At 34.5% G+C, this 7,935-nt stretch overlaps 1 long non-coding RNA gene across 1 annotated transcript; it reads left to right on the top strand.

Annotated features, from left to right (window-relative positions):
• The first annotated feature begins 5,639 nt into the window (after positions 1-5,639).
• On the top strand, positions 5,640-7,561 carry LOC108779281 (uncharacterized). Its single transcript, XR_001940867.1, has 4 exons — positions 5,640-6,569; positions 6,652-6,746; positions 6,817-7,031; positions 7,139-7,561. It is a non-coding gene; the product is annotated as an uncharacterized LOC108779281 (long non-coding RNA).
• Positions 7,562-7,935: the final 374 nt, after the last annotated feature.

Here is a 7,935-nt window from a genome sequence, read left to right as displayed (position 1 = left end):
GGCAAAACACTGCCACCGTCGTTCGCGGAGCTGCAGGAATTCCTGGAACGTCGATTGCTGACACTAGAAGCCATATCCGATAGCAAGCTCGATGCAAATCCAGGGAAGTTTAGTGGCTCAAAAGTCGCTCGCGCACATCATGCTCAGAAGAAAAGAGAGCGCTGTGCTTTGTGTTGCAAGGATCACTGCTTAATGATGTGCGAGGCCTTCAAGAATGATAATAACATAACAATTTAGTCGTATTATGGATGTAGAATCACATTATAAAAAGAGACTGATTTCTGAGATGCTTTCATAAAAGATCAGAGAACAAAAGAATGGTATAAACACATAAAAAGACATAGAGAAATTAGACAAAACATACGATTATTTGTTAGGGTCATTACCCTCACAAAGGTAAATATCTTTGACATCCGATCAACTGAGTTATGTTTCTTTATTCTCAGTTCTGACAACTGTCTTTAAGTACAGATCATCTTTTAACCCATTAAGTCCTGAATGTCTTCAATTCTGAACTCATTTTCATCCAGTTTCTTTTCATATTATTTATGCCAAAAAAAAAATCAGACCCATGATACTCGACGTAAAATTTCATGTTCTTTCAGAATATGACCTCAGAATTTGCCTAACACCAATGCTTAAAAAGTTGTATACAATTTATTGCAAAAAAATGTCATTTTTTTGACTAAATAAAATTTTAGGTCTAAAATTTCTATATGATACCGGCAATATACACATCCTTTACCACATAGAAAAGCGTTTTCGAGTTTTAAATTTTAAAATATGTATGGTCCGAAAAAAAATTTAACATGGCGGTCCTCAAAATGGCGTCCGAAACAAATTTATTTTTGAAAATTTTGAGGGCGCTCTAACTCGAAAACTATGAACTTTTTCGAAAAAATGAGAAGTATGAAAAGTTATCAGAATTCATCGAGGAAAACACTAAAATTTTTTCTGATTTTTCGGTGACATTTTTGAAAATTTTTTTATTCCATTACGCGTTGCCTGCAAAAAGACGCTATTTCTTAAAAAATAAATATTGCGAAAAATATCACTTCGTCGACTCGCCTTCAGAGGTCTATAGTTATTCTCAAATTCTCGCAAGTGCTTTGACACACGTATAATTCTTCATATAGTACCTCGACTTAACATCTAACACAGGCGTATAAGGTAGGCTCCCACTACATTACCTTACTGATGAGTCCAGTAGTGGAAGCCGGGATGAAACGCCAACTTGTGATATTCTTCGCAATATACTAAAATTAATAAGATCCAATTATTTACGGAATTTTAAATTAACATCTTTATATTTATTTGTAATTAATCAAGTATTTATTGGTGATATTATAATACTACTGTAGTATTTATGCGTTATGTCTGAATGTTATCATCGCGCAATTATGGGGGGACTACATATGTAGTATATATAAAAATTCACACATATTTATAATAAGCACTTTGATCTAGCTTTGACCGTTATAGGCGATAATTCTTTCCTTGTTTTTTATTCCAATTTTTTGAAAATTTTCTAGAATTTACGAAAAATTCTGAAAAAATTCTGAAATATTTCTTGACGCATTCTAAGTATCTTTTGTTCCTTATCATTTTTTCTAGAAGTCGATAGTTTTCGAGGGAAGAAATGCTGAACTTTCTATATAACAGATAAATATATGGGCAAATCTACAGAACTTTTACCTTTTACTGTAACTCTTACTTACTGTAACTTAATTAAGTCACACACACACACACACACAATAATTCATAATTTGTTTTTCAGGTTAAAAGATATAAATTGGCATATCAAAGGGTAGGATGCTGCATCATATATTACCTATTTACAGCACATCAAGATGTTGGGATTCATTATTATTTTTATTTATTTTGTAGCGTACCTCACCGTTCTCTACGTGATTTTATCTTTATATGGTAGGTTTGTTCGCGTCGCACGCTCCAACATGCTCCAATATGCTCGTTGGAGAGAGTATAAATCGTGTTCGTTTATTTTATTTTACTTTATTTTATTTTATTATACTCCATTTTTCATCACCGATCTGACGCGAATACTCATCTTGCCGAACCTTGTACGACACGCATATACGACGAGCTAATTCAATATCAGGAGGAATCATAGAGTAAGTTAGTCTTGGGTAAATTACTTTTTTTTTTAACTATAAGTTAAGGGCGCTTAAAAAGCCCGAATTTAAATGTAAATTATATTCCTTAGATTTCTATTATGTTTTTTAGGGAAAACGGAATAATTTTCAAGCATTTTCCTCGATTGACGTTTCATTTGACATTGATGCCGAGATCGACGGCGATGTCGACGACTCTGACGGAGTCATAGTTCCGGAACTTCAGGGTATACTATCCAAATGGACAAATTACATACATGGCTGGCAAACTAGATTTATTGTACTCAAAGATGGTACTTTGTCTTATTTATACATTTAACATTGTAAACACTAATGACGTAAATAGTGAAGATACTAATATACAATGGTTATGGAAGCGAGAATAGTCTCAAACGACACGGTAGTGCCATTTTGCTCATATCAAATACACAATCGACAACGAGTGCTAGTAGTCTTATTAAACGTGGCATTAGAGGATTGAAGGAAAAGTTGGCCGAAATTGAAACATTTAGAGACATTCTGTTCAAGCAGATCGATACTCTGCAAAAATATTTCGATAATTGTGCAGAAAATGCCAAGAATACTTCTAAAGAAGGTAACAATTTTTATCGTAAATTTTGTTCATGTTTTTGTCTTTGATTCCAAATATTTCGAATAAATTCATAACATACGATGTAAATATATAGTGCACAATATACATCTTAAATACATAATTATAAAATTTATAAATATTAACGTCTATATTGGACTCTCGATAAACAAACAATCAAATATATTACAAAACAGGCAAGTGAGAGTAAATTTAAAATCTACGCGGTTGTCAATGCGTTAAAATATAGATATATTAAAAAATCTCTTTCAAAAGATTACAAAAATTACAAAATTACAAAATTCATACGTTTCGACTGAATTCCAGTCATCTTCAGTGAAATTAAATTACAAAAAATATATACATATCCTAAACCAACTCCATGTTGGTGACGTCTTGCGAACAGGGGGACCTTCGTGAATGCTCATAGCTAAAGATTCGATAGAATTAGTAGAATGAGTAGCAAAAGAATTAGTAAAAATAGTATTAATAGATTTGTTATAAGGAACGATAATGTTATTATAACGAGAGGTAAATTGATTTGAATTGTCGGCATCTCTTAATGTGCCTTTGAATAATTTATTGTTAAAAATATTGAGAGGTAACTGTACCTCAATAGTAGACAAAGAAAGTGGATTCTTAATTTCCTTTTCTTTGTTACTTATAAATGAGGTAGATGGAGCAAAATTTGAATTTTTCTTATTTGTTAGTTTGGATTTTTTCAGTGGTAAATTATTATCAATGTTATTTGTACTACATAGTGTTTGGTTTTTTGTATTGCATGCAATGAGTGAATTTTCGGTTGTGGTTTTTGTTTCAGTCAAACTTGGTTGGGTATGAGGAGAAACATTACCTAATATTTGAGTTTTTGAGCTCAAATTTTTATTAATACACGAAAATTCTGGATAATTTGCGTGCAAAGGAGGTTTACTAGTGCTTTGAGCGACCTCTACAAGTCGAATAGTACACTGAGAAAAATATCCAGGCTTTTTCCGATCATTATAATGATCGGATTGTCCGTCCAAAAATTAACAAACGATTATTTTCGATTATCTTAATCGGACAAAAGATCCGATCAAATATTTGATCGGACATAATGTGGTCGAAAATAGTCCGTTCAAAAAATAATGATCGGATGTTTCTCATCGGATATTCCGATAAATTTATTTCCGATTAAATATTTGATCGGATCTTTTGTCCGATCAAGGTAATCGGAAATAACCGTTTGTTAATTTTTGGACGGACAATCCGATCATTAATGATTGGAAAAAGCCTGGATATTTTTCTCAGTGCAGCGATTTTATATGAAATATACATATATATAGGGTACACACACAACACACACACACACACACACACACACACACACACACGCACGCACGCACGCACGTACGCACGCACGCACGCACGCCCGCACGCACGCACGCACGCCCGCACGCACGCACACACCCTATATATGTATATATAATATATGCCGTCTACGTCGGCAATAACGCGCGTCAGAATGAACGAACGAGACGAGCCGAAACGTGTCTGTTATGGTCGAGTAATCCTTCAGAACTATAAGTATAATGACACCAGCCTAGAATAAAGAGCCTATATGGAAATAATATCCGATCACACGTAACCATTCCGTGATTGGCCAGCCCCTTCCAATTCCATATCAAATCTGATCGGATAAAATACTCTCTTTTTATCCGTTCAAAGTTAATGTCCGATCAAGTTGTACGTTTATCCGATGAAATTTGAACGGATAGGCATATGGCGGTTCATATTCCGTTCACATGTAATCGGAAATTACATTTCATCGGATAAAGGTGTTCGTCACCTCATCGAATAACCCTGAATCCGATCGAAATTGATCGGAAAAAGCAGTAGAACGGTTATTACCGATCAAAAACATTGGATATCTTTCTCAGTGTAGATAGACATGATGTTTTAAGGGCTGAAAATGGGAGTTGAAATATTAAATTTTTTAATAAACGGTTGTATTTGCGAATAATGCTCTTAGCTGTAATTTCATATATTTATGTATTTTGATGTGCTTATTACGAATATGATAAAAAAATTGTCGCCAAGGTCATTTTCAAGTCAAAACTAAAAAAAAAACCCTAAAAAATCGCGTTTTTTCGTATCTTTTTAGTCATATATTCTTTTATTTCGAAAAATATAACTTTCTTTAATAAGTAAATACATATTTGATAGATTCCGAATTGGACTAATTTATAAAACATATCACACGCATTAGGTTATCTCGCTCTCTGCCGAACCCAGGAATAACCAACGTGAAGGTGGTGAGTGTATATTCCCTTTTTTTTTGTTTTTTTTTTGCCCATTTTTAATTTTTTTTTTATTTTCTTGTTTTATTTTTTTTTTTATAGTTTAACTTCTTTTTCTCAATTTTTTTCTGTTTTTTTTTTTAAGATTTCTCTTTTCGATTTTATTATTGTTACCGTGTATTATAACTGGTGATTTGTGCAATTCATTGAAAAGATACTTGTTCAAATATTTACTTCATTTCCATAAGATAGTTCCTTCGGAAAAAAAACAATTCTGCAGGAATAATAGAGTAAGTATGAGAGAGAGAGAGAGAGAGTGAGGGGGGAGGGAGGGAAGTGCAGTCTCGAACATGCTCCATAGTGGTAATACGCAGTAGTAAAGGCTGCGAGAGCGCAGACGAATCAGGAGTGACAGGAGTATGAGTACGATTCCCGAAGCTGGAGCTTCGAGACTGGACTCTGGAGTCAGTTTTAGTTCGTCCGCAAGTGTGATCTCTTTGGAAACTCTTCCGCAGAAATAAGTAACAGTTTATTAGAAAATATTAAGATATAAAATTTTCAGATAACACACACACACACACCACACACACACACACACACACACACATATAGTTCATGGGTATATCTAATCTTTACGTCAATATGTTTGCTTCTCCTATTTACTATATGTTTTTAATTGTAAATATGAAAAATTTTAAAAATTTCTGACAGATGATCACGCGGAATAACATAAGCATACATATAAATAAAATTATTTAAAATTTTATTTACAGGAAGTAAAGCAAGAAACTCACCGAACGATTCAGAAACAGAAACAAGAAGATAAAAGAGATCCATATAAGATGTATTCCTCGACTACTAAACAAAGTTTACCTGCGCTCGCCATGCCGTCTTTGTCATCTCTTTGTTGCTCCACAAGTCTTTTCAACTACATCAAACCCACCGGCAGAATACATACCGGCTCCGTCCGCGCCGGTAGGAAATGTTCCGGTATCATCCACTCTGGGACGATACGTACCGGCCTCGTATTTACCAGTAAGATACGTACCGGCTTCACACACGCCAGCAAGATATGTTATACCGGCTTCACACACGCCAGCAGGATACGTTATACCAGCTTCCCACACGCCGACAGGATACATACCGGTATCGTCTTGGCCGGCCGGATACATACAGTTTTTCAAATAAATTTACGATTATAAGTATAGTATTATCTGTTATATCAGAAGGTTATCGTCGCTTTCTTCATTATTAATGCCAACTATTATAACATATATAACATATATTCGTGAATCATGTCGATCACTGATTGTACGAATAGATTTGTACCGAGCACAAATAAGCGATTACATTCAAGATCTCCACGTTACAATTGTATTTATCTTCCTTGAAACATTTATGCTAAAAGCAAGCTGAAGTTAAAATATATCTGACAATAAGTCGTGGGAGATATCCCGTTTTAATCTCTGGATTTGAGAGAGAGATATACGAATTACAAATCCTGAATTCGTGCGAGCAGGAATTTTAACAGATTCTCTTTGTTTAAATGGAAGTGATTGACCACGCCAGGTAATGTTATTTTCAGCATAGTTTATGCATGCGTTTTGTTCAATAAAAAATGTGGAGCCTAATATTCCTTGTGGAATTATAGGGAAGTCATTGGAGACGACGTGAAATACTACCGGGACAGACATTGCATTGATTTGAACGGATCCAAGCGTGTTAACCACATTTTCTGTTATACCGGTAAGTTGCAAAATCTCATTAGTATTAATAGTTAAGTTTTCATTAATGCAGTTTCGTTTTACTGTATTAGGCTGATCGCCTGTATCTAGCATAAATGCTACTGGTCCTCTGAAAGAGGCGGATTGAAGCTCGATGACGGGTATGTCGCCGGTGTCGGACCGGAGAGCGTATAATGAATAATCCTCGATGACACATTCTAGTGGAAGGACGGGACAAACATTCTCTGGCCTCGTACGGTCCCGCTGGCCGAGGTCTCGAAGCGATTTACCGTTTGTGGAGATGCAGGTACATTATTGTTAATATTATTGTTATTAATATTAGGATTGTTGAATCTATATTGTCTCTTTCGACATTCATTGAACAAATGCCCATAATTTTTGCAATATGTGCAGATTTTGCGAGCGCCGTCGAACGCGTTAGGCGTCGCAGGCTGAATGGTTGCAGGAACGATAGACGAGCCGGCAGGGGCGTCATGCGGTAAGATCCCCACGGGGCCCCGAGCACCACCTTTGAATCTTTAATCGCTTACATATAAACTACCGACGTACTATCACGAATTAAAACAAATAATTAACTAATATACGTAGTTCCCCCAAATTGCGTGCCGAACAATCGTTGGTCTTGAAACGCGCGCAACTCTAATAATATGAAAAAACTAAATCTGGAAATAATTATTCTTATTGCGAAAAATATTACCTCGGTCGGAAGTCGAATCCAGATACCTTGCTATAGACTTTGTATTCGAACTAAGATGATAATGTCCAAATTAGTTTAGTATTTCTTACCTCACACTTTAATATAATGTATAGTTTGTATGCGCTACCATCATGGATGTAATTTAATTTAATTTTTATTTTGAATTGTTATTTTTAAATATATTAATTATATGTACTAAAATATATTAATTTAATATGTACTAAAGAAGACCTTAACCGTAGTTCAAAACGTATACGCTTTATTATTCATTTCAAATAAATTGTATAAAATGTACACACTGATAACTTGTGTTGGCTCATATTGGCATTTTATTTGTTTCTTTTGATTTATTCAACTGAGCCTTTTGATTATTTTGCTTATAAAATAAAATGTAGAGAGTGTCAATAAATAAAAAAGAACGCAAAAGATGGTAATCTACATCGTGGTGATATATACTTAGTAGTTATAATTAGGGTCAGGATGTTCGGACTCA

Source organism: Cyphomyrmex costatus, unplaced genomic scaffold (assembly GCF_001594065.2).
Source record: "Cyphomyrmex costatus isolate MS0001 unplaced genomic scaffold, Ccosl1.0 scaffold57, whole genome shotgun sequence".
NCBI lineage: Eukaryota > Metazoa > Arthropoda > Insecta > Hymenoptera > Formicidae > Cyphomyrmex > Cyphomyrmex costatus.
Note: the sequence above shows the minus strand (reverse complement) of the source record. Positions and strands in the feature narration are given on the sequence as shown.